Source organism: Colossoma macropomum, unplaced genomic scaffold (genome assembly GCF_904425465.1).
Source record: "Colossoma macropomum unplaced genomic scaffold, Colossoma_macropomum, whole genome shotgun sequence".
Lineage (NCBI taxonomy): Eukaryota > Metazoa > Chordata > Actinopteri > Characiformes > Serrasalmidae > Colossoma > Colossoma macropomum.
The window spans coordinates 92,651-108,775 of NW_023494802.1; positions in this window are offsets into that span (position 1 = coordinate 92,651).

Consider the following 16,125-nt stretch of genomic DNA (forward strand, 5'->3'; position numbering starts at 1 on the left):
TCAGCAGCCCTACCACGCCCTGCCCCACCCCCCCTCTCTTTCACGCACTTCTTTTCCAGCGCAGACAGATGGACTGTGCTCAGGGGGTGATCCCCACTGACTCTGTTATTCTGGTCCAGTTGGTGGATTACAAGTGAACAGAAAGACAAGTGTGGAGGTCATAACCCTCTATTAGCCACTGGACAGAAGAGTGGCTAGATGCTTTAAACACTTTTATTGCACCTGCATTTGCGTAAACAACACCGCTGGTAGAAAGGATGTCACGATACGCATATTAACCCTCCCTTACCTAACACCACACCATTGATCCATCTGTCATGTTTGTCTTCTTCTCTTTTAACTCATTACTGCAATAAGCAAACTTAACTGCAATAAGCAAAATGTAAAATGAAAGCAAGCAATGTTCTAAATTCTAACTTGGTGGCATAACGTATTTCAAAGGAGGCACAAGTAATGTTTGTTAATTTGTTAACTATGCAGCTAATAAGTGTTTTTTTTTTTGCTCATACTTTAACGCTCAGTAAAAGTTGTAGCATTGCTTGACTCCAAACCTGACTGTGGTAGTTAACATAACATAACCAAGATGCAAGATGGATAATCAACCAATTTGGCCATTTTAGGCTTGTCCTTATAATTAAGTCGAGTCAAAGTTTATTAGCTTTATACAATAAATAAAAAAGACATTTTAATTTTTTATATGAGTCTTAATGCTCAGCTAAAATTTCATTATCGTGACAGGCCTAATTACTACTTATTTCATTCATTTTCACTCATTTTATATTATTATGTAACTCATACCTGCTCTGTCTATTGGTCAACTAATTTGGAATGACAAGTCTTCTGACATGTAGCCATGCCCCCCATAAACTGTGAACTGCCACTAATATGGTGGAACACGTCATACTGAGTGCAGCCTCATCTTTAAGGACTTGTAACAATATAAAACAATATAATTGTTTTTTTTTTTTTAATTTCTTAAATATCTAAGATTAGTTCACTGTTCTAAAGCAGCATTAAGCAAGAATTGGTCATTTTCTCTCTTGGGCTCCTCCTAGAGTTGCGGAGTGTATTTCACTTTTACACCACTGTCATAAATACAAATTGTGCTTTGATGACAGCTGTGCACATGCATTTGTTGACAAATTGAAGGACACAGAATCCCTTGCATGCATGTGCATCACGCAGGCATATATACGCTACAGGTTACGCTCGCAATTTTGTTTTTTTCTATGCGTAAAACCAGCAAAATCACAAGTGTAATCTGTAGTGTCCATACAGCTGCATGAGGTGCGTGCATGCAAAGGGAAGTCGGATTCTGCTGGGGAGTCAGAATTCAGCCACAAGTAAAAGCCAGTCTGAGATTTAGGCTTATATTATATTGTATTATATGTATCACTTTGTCAAATCTGTGTATCATTATACCTCTAGCTGATAATGTGTACAATGTTCACTTGGTAATTACCAAAACCAAAACTACTTACAAAAGCAGAATCCAAACCAACAATCCACACCAACACCAAAACTCAGAAAAAAGGCTCACCAATTTACAAATGCACTACAGTCAAATAAACAACAGACTCTAGAGAGCTAAAAATAAAAATATTGGAAAGTTAAAGTCAGACATTCCTCTATGGAGCACCGAGCCTGTGTCTCCCACAAGCACACGCACCTAATCTCAGAACAGAGAAACTGTCAGTGGGCACAGCTCTCAGACACTGGGTGGTTGCCGTGGAAACAATCCTATTGACCACACCCGGGTTCACGGTGTCCTTGTAACAAAGGACAGCTCATGGCAGGACGTCAGCCTGAGTCATCTTTGATTAAAACTATAGTATGAAGAAAAGTCGAATTTAGTCAGTTTCCTTCTTGCCACAAATTTAGTTTTGTGCTGAATAAACATCACGAGCATCACACTGTTCTGTGCCTGGGACAAGAACCAAACAAAACAATATACATGGCATTCTTGTAAAATACATGTCCAATATATACTTGCACACGCAGTATAAGCACTGTCTGTTTGTTTCTTTATTTAAGCAATAAACAAACATTATAAGGAAGGACCTGCAACGACCTCATGTTCAAGAGACTTGCCATTCAATTCCTGCCACTGACCTTGAATAAAATGTCATCTTTACATGACAATGGGCCATAAAGGGTAACATTTTCCATAAAAACAATACATGGAAAATGTCAAACATCGAATGTAAACCCCCCTTAAAATTAATTTTTATATAAATTTTATGTTTTTTACATACAGCATAACTAACTACATTTTCAAAGTCTTTTTCATGTTCGCTGCTCTCTGCTGGACTATCAGCATTAGTAGGGTTTCTCTTCCTATGTTATACAAATTTGAAGCAAATTTCCAAAAAATTGGTAAAAAAGGCAAATTAGTAACTGTTTCCATCAACTACAGTTATGCATAAATTCCTGAAGATGACGCACATGCACATGGCATTCATCACAATAGGATATAATCCTTTCTTAGCTCTTAGTAGAGCAGTTTTACAGCCCTCTGACAGCTGTACATTGCTGTAGTTTTAACAGTTCAGAGGTGCTGGGTGGAGCAGACAGAGGACCATTTAATGAGGGCTGAAGTTGCTGTTTCATTTCACCGTCGCCCACTGAACACCTACGAACACAAGTCTAGACGTAACGTTGATGGCTGTGTCTCAATCTGCATACAATCCTACAATAAGTTTAAAGTAGTAATAGCACCATTGGCAACATACTGATTTGCCATACTATTTAGTTCTGTAAATGCAGTTTAAGATGCAGCCTCTAATTTTTACCTGTAACTCTTTTTGTTGGCTTCAGATGGATCAGAACCATGACCTTTGCTCCTGGCACATCATCGCATTTCTGTCACCATTTTTCAGATTTTTCCTTTATTAATAACCTTTTTTCATATAACAGCAAAAACATTTTTTTTTCAAAATTCTTGCTTTCCACCAGATTTTTGAAGTACATTTTCAGAATTAATACATAAAAGTGGTGCATGGAAAACCTGTTATTAAGAACTGAAATATTGCATTTTATTTTATTTAACCTTTATTTAAGCAGGTGAGTCATTAAGAACAACTTCTTATGAACAAAGTTATTTATAGTAGTGTTTACAATGGCAGTGCACTATTACAAAATAACATTCATAATTCTATAAAATACAAAAAATGCTCAGTAGTTCCCAACCCTAGTCCTGGTGTCTCCCCTCTGGTTTCTAATAGGCCTGCGTCTTTTAATATTTTCCTGCTCTAACACAACTGATCATTAAAAAGGCCTGCCTGAGCTGAAGCACTGAAATGTACAGGAGAGAAGGGTCTCCAGTACAGGATTGGAAACCACTGGCCTCAATCTGTCCTTTTCATAATTGGGCTTTCCATCCACCTATTTTACAGACCTTGGATGAGGTGGAAAAGTTGGTTTATTAACAATGGAGAAATGTGAGTGTGTTTAAATACACACCATTAATATGATTATTCAAGAGGTAATGTAAAAGGAATTCTCCAATTTCTGGAGAATCGGAATGAGGCTGCTGGCGGATTTCAAGAAATCTGATTTTTCAGTGCATGTAAGCCCCCACTCTGATTTCTTTCATTTTTCTTAGGCGTGTGCTAGGCGTAGAGCTGACATGGAAACATCAAGCAGCGTTTAACAAACCACTCACGGGATGGCAACAAAACAATTTGGAGAGAAGCTGAAACTAACAGCATGCTTGAAGAAATGAAGAATTTGAATATTTTTCATCTTCTAAATGATATACATTCATATTTGCTGGTAAAATGACTATGAGTTCTAAAAAGAAAAGCTGTGACACAAACTTTGAATTTTACATCACATTTTCTTCTGTGAGCTTACTGGTGGGTTGCAAAGCAGAAATCTGATTATACTGACTCATGCATACCTGGAGTTTTCCCATTATCTGAAATCCCCAAGTACATGTAAATGCTTTGAACAAATTACTGATAAAATCTGATTTTCTGCAGTTATTGGATTATAGAGTGCATGTAAATGCACTCAGTGATGCAAAAAAAAAACAATGACGCAGAGGTCAAGGAAGCCGCTTGTTTGGTACTACATTCTCTCACAACTGTTTGTCATGGTGGTGTTTGCAGAGCTTCGATCAGTCCTCATTAAATGCCTGCTTTGCCCTAGTGTTGGGGCGTCAGTCATAAAACTGCTGTACTCAGAGCTAATAAAGGTTTAATTGCTTCCACTGAATACACCACACACCATGAGTTGCATTTTGTCAAAGACCAACATGGCTCTTGTCTTGCCCCATAGGTCATAAAAGTGTTGTGTCATCTTCAGAAATTTGTGTAACACGAGATATAATTTCAGCTGCTTGTATTGCAACAGCTCTGCGGTTCAATGCAGCATCCTCATTAAAAAAGAAATTACATTACAAAATGATAAGATTATTTACTGGATTATTCCAAATCATACTCAATTAAAGCACCAGGGAACCTAAATCTGTGTTTTCTTTCTAATTAGGTTAATCTTGTTCTTGCAGGCAAACAGTAAACATGTATTAAGTATAAACTTTGAATAATGTTCCAATGACCACAAATTACTATACTGATGACACAAATTCATTTATTGAGGCCACAAATTACTTTACTGAGGCAACGAATTCACTTTGGCAAGAAATTATTATATTAATATCACAAACTAACATTTTGAAGCTATGATTACGCCATGAGATACTTAACTTGTGGCCTCCATGTATTAGTTTGTCTATATTTTAGTACATTATGTTTATTTTACTATATTATATTTTATACACTACATAATTTTATTTTATTCATTCATTATATTGTTGATTTATTTCTTTATTATACAACTGTTAGTTCCGGCCACGCAAGCTGATTGGTTGAGAAGCGTTCTAACCGTGCTGTTATTTCGCCATAACATCACAGGTTTTTCACAAACACTGTATCACTCCAATGAGATGCCATTGCTAAGCAACGCCTTTGACAGCTGTAGAAGACGCTCAAGCCATTTGAACGTTTTTACTTCTTACTTTGAGCACAAACAGAAAATGGACACTTTTAAGATCACATTTGACCGACAGCCGGTTTGGTCAGACTCTGAACATGAGACTACACTAAATTCCGAAACTGTCAGTTGGTCTGTGTAAGGAGCTGGAGAACGAACTCTTGGCTGTGCAGCGAGTGAGTGGAGCTCGTTACTCTGACGTAGCAACAAGCTGCTTGTTAAGGATCTATAATTTGGCGGAAGGAACTGCTAACATTAAAACATATTAAATGCCACATTCACCACCCAATTTATTTATTTCTTATTTTATTTATTTAACTGTTGTATAAAAGCAATAGAACACTCGAGGTTGTGTGTTATCACGAATAACATCAGCCGTGATTTTATTCCGCGATAATACACTCCCTCTCGTCTTCTATTGCTTAATTTATTCACCATGTTATGTCACACAATCAGACTGTAATCACCGCATCACCTTAGGAGCTCTGTGTTATTCATTAACAGTGATTAAAAATACTCAAACTGTCAGGAATTTTTCCAGATTCCTCATGTCCTGTGTAGCCTTGAATTAGCCTGGCACATAGTTTGAAACAGGACTTCAAAAATTTAGGCTAAAACAACAGCAAGGACAACACTATAAAAGATGAACTAGAAATCACTGTTTAGGTGATCTGGGATCAGCATCTGGCCCATCTGCTGCTAAAACAGACCTACTACATGATGATTTACATGCACAAGCTAATGCTAATGCGCAAACCTAGCGCTAGTTAGCTATAGCTAAATGCTGTTGTCCAGCAAATATAAAACTCCAAATAACTGACCTGAACTGAACTGAACTTAGCCCTCATTTTCGCTATCACATCTCTCTGCCTCAAACACCTAAAGAAAAATAACAGTAAACATTACCGTCGACGTTAAACTGCCTTAGCTATAATGAAGCAATGCTAGGACGCTTGGTTAGCGTTAGCATTAGCTCTTCTGACTGACTAAACTGACAAAACAGCCAGCAGGCCTCGATAAATAAACACGGACTGGAGTTCAGTCACTTAATTAGTACCTACACATCATTATGTTAGTTCTGTTAAAATATGCCTGAATTTGGATTTTATGAATAAAAACTGAAGGAAATCGATTCCTCTCCCGTAGCGCTTCTGTACTGCCGGTCAGCGCTGATCCGTTAAGATTCCGTTAATTTTTAAAATTTGAGTGGTTGTGTGCGCGGGCTGCAGCTATGCTGTTAGTGATTGCGTGTTGATTCCAAAAGAGTTGATTCTTTGACTTCAGCACAGGAGTCAGAGCCGACTCTTGGCCAGTGACTCTGAGAGTCGACTCTTTTACTCTCTGACTCTTCGGCTGAGAGGACATTCGGACTGAAGCGTGAGTTGAGTTCGAGTAGCGCGAGTTTTTTTTACCAGCATTATGATCATCACACACTGCTCATCAGTCGCACTGAGAGTGGTTTCATGTGAAATGCTCTGTTGTAGAGAAACTTACCAAGTCAGAATTGTTCACAGTGGTGGTGATAGGAACCAGACAGAAACCAGAGTTTAATGTTATTACATTAAATGACTATGAACACGCTGCCTGATGTTTGGCTTAAATGTATTTTTAAAACACATCTAGGCTGAAGAGGTACATGCAGGGCTTTGTAGGGCAAAACAGTCCTCACTTGACACTGCAGGGTTTTGTGCAGGCTATTAAATTACATATCATTTCATACTTTTTAAAATATTAACTGAATTTACTTTTATGAAATAATGTATACATAGTTGCTGTCATGCCAAAAACACTTTTCTCTTCTTTTTTCTTTTTTACATAATTTGAAAACACCAGTTATGCTTCACATTCTGTATTAATTCCAGTTTTGATGAATGGGCCATTAGAAATGGTTCAAAATGAATGGCATAAGGCCCACATTGACTTTCATTATTAGTTAAGAATGTTTTTTTTTTCTCTTCTTGTAAAGTTACCATTTTGGAGATCCCTGGCGACAGCAATTAATTCATCGTCCTGTCCTTCCTGTTATATGAAAATTGACAGCTAAAGGGTTTGGTTTGTGATGTTACCAACACATTCACACATACCAGCCTATGGTAGTTTAGCCCCACCTATTCACGCTGAAGTTATAAGGAGTGTTTCAGCCTGTTTCAGCCTACTTTTAGAATGAGGCGCAATAGGGTAGCGAATCAGAACACAGCGCATTTACATTTGTCAGTCTTAGGGCGCTTTTAGGCCTACTGTGTTTGGTGCGGACCAGTCAGCGTTTTTATTTAGTTCTGTCTTTTTTGAACAGGTGTGAACAGTTCACCCATAAGCATGGTCCTCTAAAAACGCATTTTTTACACTGGTGTGCACATGTGTAATTCGTGCACTATATGCTACGCAATGTGAAAACAACTGAACCAAATAAAAAAAAGTCACAAAAAACTAAACTAAGTGTGAAAACAGCCTTAACCCTTTAATGTTCTGCTCAACCATTTGGTAGAGCCTGTTTTTTCTAATGAATAACATGTAAGCACAGTCATTCAGAGTGGTTTGGTGTGAAATGCTCCATTCTAAAGAAACTTATTGAGTCAGAATTGTTCACAGTGGTGGTGAAAGGAACCAGACGTCCACCTCTAAATGCTCCCTCACAGAAAATTATTACATGAAATTATTACATTAGTTCTTACTAGAACCAGAAAATTTGACCATATCATCCCAGTTCTATCAAACTTACACTGGTTACCAGTTACATTTTGCATTGATTATAAAATTCTCTTACTGACTTATAAAGCTGTAAATGGACTCGCCCCTCAGTACCTAGGTGAACTTCTCTCCCATTGTGAACCATCACGCCTACTTAGATCACAAGGTGCTGGCTTACTTTTAGTACCTAGAATTAATAAAGTTACATCACTGGGGAGAGCCCTCTCATACAAAGCCCCCCAGCTTTGAAATAGTCTTCCTGTTAATGTTCGGAACTCAGACACAGCCTCAGTGTTTAAGTCTAAAAACGTACTTGTATAGTCAAGCCTTTGGTAATTAGTTTTCCCTGTCGGTTCTATACCTGCCAGAGTCTCTGCTGCTCTGCTAACACTGTAATCTGTGATCAGTCACCCATTACAGAACTGACTCTCTGTGTGTTTTTCCTTTTTTTCTTTTCTTTGCTGAGTTGAACAGCTGCCCATCCTGTGCGTCTGATGCTGCTGCCTCTTCTGCCTTGATCGAGTGCCACTGCTGCCAGCCCTCTGGACCGGCTTGACCACCATTGAGCTTCATGCTGTACAACGCAGTGCAACCTCACCCTCACATTCTGACCCCACTGATGCTGCTGCATAAACTAAACTAATCAAATTAATCATTTGCTCCACCTGTTTTCCCCGTTTTTGTACTAACAATGTTTACTATCCGGTGTCGACCAGAGGAGGATGGGTTCCCCTTCTGAACCTTGGTTCCTCTCAAGGTTTCTTCCTGTTTCTCTTAGGGAGTTTTTCCTTGCCACTGTCGCCACTGGCTTGCTCATGGGGGCTTGGACCTGGATTTCTTTCTATAATGCTAAAATTTTTTTTGTAAAGCTGCTTTGTGACAACACCTGTTGTAAAAAGTGCTATATAAATTACCTTTATATAATTGCTTACCTATTTACCTATATTAAATTGCTTGCTTTTGAATGCACTGCCTGATGTCTGAGACATTGATTTATGCTAGTTTTGTGATAAAGTTTTGGCCTACAATATACATTTAATTGGTTTCATTCTGTGCAGATGGGCTGATATAAAATGCTTCAGTTTTTCTCTTCTGGTCTTTATCCTGCAATCCTCTTTCTCACAAACCTATGCTGATTTTTCTTGAATTGAGTTTCCAGGCTCTTACCAGCCCAACATGGCATTATCTACATGTCTGCCTCTGTCTCTTCACTCCCCCTTCTCCCCACCCCCTCCGCTTTTACCAGAATAATTCACTTACCATAAGAGGAGAAGGACAGAGAAATCAATATCTACAAAGATCACCAGCTTAAACGGCTCAGACCAAACTGGAACCCCCACCCACTCTTCTATTATTCTTTTCATAGACCCACAGATGGACAGACAGAAGGACAGACAAACAGACAGGCATGCAGGTAGATAGATAGATAGATAGATAGATAGATAGATAGACAGATAGATAGATGGATAGACAGACAGACAGATAGACAGATAGATAAATAGATAGATAGACAGATAGATAGATAGAGAGAGAAATAGATATAAAAAAAGTGTATGTTGTGTTTTGGATGCTAGTATGATGATCAACCAGCATGTCTGTGCTGGGTGACCAGCTAAACCAGCACCAGACCAGCACTTGACCAGCATGAACCAGCATAAACCAGCCTAGACCAACATGTAATGCTGTTTTTTTCATCAGGGAGGCTAATATAGCTGAGCAATGAAGTAATGAGGTAGGGGAAAATTTGGGTACTTAGATTTTTGGCCAAACATATATATATATATATATATATATATATATATATATATATATATGATATAATTTGTTTTATAAATATAAATACAAATAATTTTAGAATATCTGCCCATAATTCAGTGAAAACAGTCAACTATTAGCATTCCAAGTATAACAGCATACTACCAGTGGCTACTAACTTCCATTGTAAGCAACATTGGCATGTTTGCTCAAGCTATTCTTTTATAAGGCTCATGCACCTCACACAGCTTGCTCTATAACATACTCTATAATCGCCTCTGGACAGTTCCATTTTTTTTTGTTCTTTGGGAAGATTCTGGAGTGCCCATGATTTGGACCCCATAGATAATCTTTAGTGACATTTGAAGAAGGTGGTTGCAGCACATAAACCCAAGAATATTAGTGAAATGGATTCCATTGCCCTTGAGGTATGGGCTAAGATTTCTCAGGAAAGTTGGTGTCTGGCTATGCATCACGTCTGCAGCAGGTTGTAACAGCAAAAGGGTGCTATACTAAGTACTAAAGATGATTGTCATGAAGGGTTTAAATAATTCTGAGACTGACAGTAGTCAAAGTGGCACTTTGTGCTGAATTTGGACAAAATACTTGTTCTATTAGTTGTATTGAGCTATTTAAATTGTTCTTGTTTGTATTGGTTTATTGCAATCAGCTGAAAGTTTGTACATTTTGCCAATAGACCTAATTTGCAATGGGGGTTGAATAATTCCAACTGTTTTATATATAACAGGCATGTAAAAAAACATATTCCCCACTTTGTAGGCTGCAGTTTTACATTAACACTTTCTTTATAGGCTTAAAGTCTGTCTTTTATTATTAGACCAAAAAAGGTTCCACCAAAAAGGGTTCTTCTATTATTACAAGCTTGATATCATAACAATAACTGAATACTGTTTTGGTGTTAAATACAAACATTACATTTCCAAAATGGTTCTATAGAATCATATACAACACATTTTTCATCAATCTAAAGAGCAATTTCACCATGCAAAGAAGCATGAAATAGATCTGAAGAACTCCTGGAGAAATATCTTTTTAAGTGTGTAGATAAAACCTTAAGATTAAAGAAATTCATCATTTATTATCGTCACATAATAGAGTTGCACGTAATAGTGTTGCACAAATTTCATGTTTTTTTTAAATTTAATTTCTAAATAATTAAACTGTTAAGATGTAGTTTGGTTTGAAATGCTACAGTCTGCCAAGTCAGAATTATTTACGATGGTGGTGAGAGAAACCAAATGTCTACCTCTAACAGCTCCCTCACAGAAACTTGTACTGTGTGTCCACCACATGCTCTCGTGTTTCAAGAATGGGCATTAGGGGCATGGTATGCAGAGTTGCGCCACACATCACGCCTACCTTTGTAAAAGGGATGTTAAATGTTTTTATTGTTGCTGTTGCTGTTCATTAGTTTAAGTTGTGTGTACATGTTATTTGTTTTATTTTGTGCTATCATGGATCTTATGTCTACCATGGAGAGAAGACTTATTGCTAGAAGTGAACTTTTCATTTCTCCAGTCTTGGTATGTGCCTTTATGCTGGTGTAAATAAAAGAGCACTTCTCGTAGCAGAAGCCACACTGCTGTCAGAAGTGGGATAGGGCTGGCAAGAAGTGGAACGGCGCTTCAACAAACTTACAGGCAGATAGTGAAGCAAAAGAGAAGCTGGCAAAAGAGAAGGTGGTGGAAAAGAAACCAGTGAAAGAAGCAGCTTGGCAAGGCAAGGCATGGCGATGCAGAAAGAGGAGACACTGTGCCAGACAGTGTTGCGAGCCTAAGCTGGCAGGGTAACAGAAGCCGGTTGTGAAACTCGGCTGCCATCGCAGACTCTGAGTCTAGTGCTTATTGACACAGTTTCCCTGCTACAACCAGGCATGCTTCCGCAGCAGTCCACCTGAGCCGTCTGAGCCAAGGTAACTCAGCTAACTCAGTCCCTGTAGCAGCACTGATGCTAGATTCAATGGCAACAAAATGTTTGGTTCATTAATTGCTCTTCTGAAAATGCTCTTTTCTAGTCTGGTAATGCACTCTTCCTTACATTAACTGACATTTTACTCATCTCATGTTCGTTGTCTCTGAAGACATGTTACATTCCCTCCATTCTTCAGACCCATAAATATTATAAGCCAAAACACAAGCAAATATTATAAGCCAAAACACTCTTACCTTTAACAACAGCTTCTTACAGAACACCTGTCTGTCTGTAGCTTGTTCAGTGTCTCTGAAGACATGTTACATTCCCTCCACTCTTCCGCAGTGGTGGTCTGGTTGTTATGATTGTGAAATGTTTTGTTTGCTGCTCTTTGGCTGAACACTCCTCCATTAATTCACTTTCAGTAAGAATGACTCAGCAGACGGGAAAGATTTAAAGGCCATGCTGATGTACACAACACAGAAGGATGAAGAGTGAACAATCGAGCAGTTCAGAGAGTGTAATGAATCATGAATGTGACTATATTACACAACAGTACAAATATGTGACATTCTAAGAAGAATGTTCTGGGAAACCAAAGGATTTTAAGAATGAAACTGTGCATTCTCTCAGAGTTTGTTGGCTGAGTTGGAAAGTTTGTGTTCTGCATAAAGTCCTATATGTATCCATCATCTACTAAAGAAAATATGGGTCTGATTTAAAGATTTTATACATGTAATTTAAAATGGTTCCTAAATGTGTCTGCTATTAGGTTCTGGGAGCGTTTATGTATACATATATGTACATATATATGAGGATACCAGCTCTGAGTCTTCTCTATAATGCTTACTGAGAGTGGAAAACACATGGCAAGGGATATGAGACCGTCATATGAACAGTTATTGCATGAATACTTTATACAGTTTTTAGCTTGTTTGTCACCAAACTCCTAGATTAACAGATATGCTTCAGCACATTGTAAAGTTTTTCAAAGGAATCCGGGCAGAGTTACAGTTTCTAGACTATGAAGGACCAACTAGGTGAATCAGTCTGATACAGCATGATCCTAAGGCAGAGCAATGCTGCAGCTCTAGTTACCAAAGATAGAAGCTGATTGTGGGCGAAGAAGCTAACGGACAGCATAATGTCAATGTAATTTTTTTTTCACTGACCCTACTAAATTTTGATTTTGAGACATTTATGGGGTCCAAGACGTTAATTAGGGGGTCCCGGACCCCTCCAGGACCATATGTGTTTCACATCTTGGTTATTAGACTTGTTTGACTTAACACAGAGCTGTGCAGACTGATCGCCGCCTTGCTTGGTACGGTGCATGCTGATTCATTTTTTTCTCTCTCAGTTTAACATGCTGACCTGAGAAATGTAATAATCCAGTTTTCTTCTTTTCTCTGTGTCTCTAATGTGGACCTCCTTGCGAGTTTAGTGAAGGTGCAGATGAGCCAGATGTGCAGAGCGCTGAGGGAGCCTAACGCTGTTCAGGTAATGCTGGTTTTAAATGAAGAACGCTGCAGGTCACTGCAGCAGCTCTGATGACTGGAAATCCCCTCAAGCTTAGGGTGTGAACTCCAACGAATGTGAAACTGAACGTGTGATTCAGATGTGTTTCTGCCATCTAGTGGACAGAATGTAATCTAATCTGTGTATGTGCTGTATGGCCTGGTTTATCCCAGGAGAGACTTTGTATATTTATGCTCACACTATTTTACATCTTCAAGTTTGATGGTAAATGTGATTTTAAAGCTGTGCATAATCTGAAAGACTCAACTTCTTATTGTCTTGTTACATTTTGATGTTTTCTTAATGTTCTCATTGCAGGATGGTCAGTGACTTTCTTAGTCTCCATTTAAAACAAGTATTGATACTGAGATAAAACTGCAACATAATCTCCATTTAAAACACGTATTGTTACCGTTGTTGCATCTTAGATGACTTTAAATGCTTCAACTTTACCTTAAGTTTATTGTGTAATTTAAATTTCACATTTAACAAGTTTAACATCATAACAATAATCATGCAAAATACATTTTTCTGTATGTATTAAACACATAATAGCGTTCAGATTTTTTTTGTTTGTTCTTTGTATTATGTTCAAGTTATTTGTGACCTATGCAAAGGAAAGTTTATTGCAAGCACGTGAATGCAGTTGCAGTTCCAAGTGAGGAATGTAAAACAAAAAAAAGTTAATGTGATACACACACATATATATATATATATATATATATACATATATAGCGCATTTCTCAAACCCACATCAAAGTACTGGGACACCTACACATTACACCCACAGGAGCTTTTATAACATCCCTCTTATATGACATTGACATGGAGTTGCAGCTATAACAGCTTCCACTTTTCTGAGAAGCTAGATTTTGGAGTGTGTCTGGAGGGAATTTGTGAGGTCAGACACTGATGTTGGGTGAGAGGGCCTGGCTCACAATCTCCGTTCTAGTTCATCCTAACCTAAAGGTGTGTGATGGGGACAGAAAAATGCTGGAACAGAAAAAGGTCTTCCCCAAACTGTTCCCAAAAAGTTGGAAGTGTACAATTGCCCAAAATGTCTAGGTCTGCTGAAGCCTTAATATTCCCTTCATTGGAAACAACCCCATAGCATTATTGCTCCTCCACCAAACTTACAGTTGGCACAATGCAGTCAGGCAGGTAACGTTGTCCTGGCACTCAGGTAGGGGTGTCCCAATACTTTTGTCCATATGGTGTATATATACAGAGAGAGAGAGAGAGAGAGACAGGGAGAGAGAGAGAGGCATTATGTGACACATACAAACTAATGCTTTATATAATACCACTACAACTGCTCTACTGGCAAATAACTGCACTGATGCCACTCTCACTACCCTAATATCATTCTGAATTCCACTGAAGCTATTTTATTGCTAGTATTTTGCTCTAATGCTTTAGCTGTCCTAATCCCACTTAGACTGCTTACATGAACACATAACCTGCAAACACTCTGCCACTCTTACTGTCTTAATGCCTTGATGGCTGTAATGCTATTAGGTCTGTGCTACAACTTACTGCCACTATCAGAGCCTTAATGCCACTTTGATAAGGAAAACTGAGTGAGTCAAACTGACGTCGTACTGGTGTTTTTGCTGTTGTAGACCAGCAGGAATGCCAATGATCACTTTCATTGATAGCCAAATTAGCATTATTGACTGAGCTACTGCCTTAAGTTTAGAGCTAAGAGACAAATTTAGAGGTCAAAGTCACTAGGATTCCTCTCAATAAGGGGATCACTGTAAAGGGGTGTCAGTGCTTGTAACTGTTTATAAAGAGTATCTGTATTCTCTGTGTACCTCCCATGTGATGACCATGCTGTCTGGGTCAGTGGACTAGCTCCTCACATCCTTTGGGTTAGTATCAGGTTTTGTACAGACACAGATATAAAAAGACAATCCTTCATTTCATCAAGCATGTATGTGGTTTCATTGTCACTCCAAAATTGTTTTGCTGCCATCTCATAGCAATGCTGCTTGCTTTTCAAATCAAATCGAATCAAATCACGTTTATCGTCGCATCACATTTACACAGGTGGAAAGTGAGTGAAAATCTTAGGTGCGTAGCCCCCTTGTAGAATTTAAATACAAAAAATATAAATATCTAAGAAGAAAAAGAAATATATATACGCCGACTCTGAACATACACATATACACAATATACACTAGTATTGCACTATTCCAATGTACAGTTATACAGTAATAAGTTATGAAATAAAACAATGAAATGTGCAGTTGTACACATTCTGTATGTGCAGTTAGTCTGAGGTAGATAAATAAATGAGATGCAGGTACACAGGGATAGAATACTGATATAGAAATCTTCCAGATTATACAAGATGTGGATATGAGACGTACAAGATGTCAATCTATATGTGTAAGTACAGATTTGCTAGATTGAAGGGGCAGAGGATCAGAGTGAGTCTGATGAGATGTGGATGAGATGTACATTGTCCATGGAGATGAGGTGCAGTGACAGGCCTGTCTCAGAACAGGCTGGTTCTGGACTTTATGTTTCTGTACCTCCTCCCACTTGGCAGCTATGAGAACAGACAGTGGCTTGGGTGGGTGAAGTCCTTTAGAATCCTCCTGGTCTTCCTCAGGCAGTGGCTGGTGTATAAACCCAGGAGGTTTGGGAGCTGGACCCCGGTGATGGGCTGGGCTGTCCGCACCACCCTCTGCAGAGCTTTCTGATCAATGGCAGTGCAGTTTCCATACCAGGTGGCGATGGAGCCTATTAGAATGCTCTCCACAGTGCATGTGTAGAATGTTCTGAGGATGCGGGGGTTCATGCCAAACCTCTTCAGCCACCTGAAGTAGAAGAGGCGCTGTTGTGCCTTTTTACCACCCGTGTGGCGTGTTCGCTCCATGTCAGTTCCTCTGAGATGTGAACACCGAGGAACGGAGGCTCCGTTGATGGTGATGGGGGTGTACACTCTCTCTTGCTTCCTGAAGTCCACTATGAGCTCCTTGGTGTTGTTGACATTGAGAGAGAGGTTGTTCTCCTGGCACCAGTGTGTCAGAAAGCTGACCTCCTCTCTGTAGGCCTCCTTGTTGTCATTGGAGGTCAGGCCCACAATTGTAGTGTCATCTGCAAATTTGATGATGACACTGGAGCTGTGTCTGGCTGAGCAGTCGTGGGTGTACAGAGTGTACAAGAGAGGGCTGAGCACACAGCCCTGAGGAGCTCCGGTGTTAAGGGTCAGTGAGGAGGAGGTGA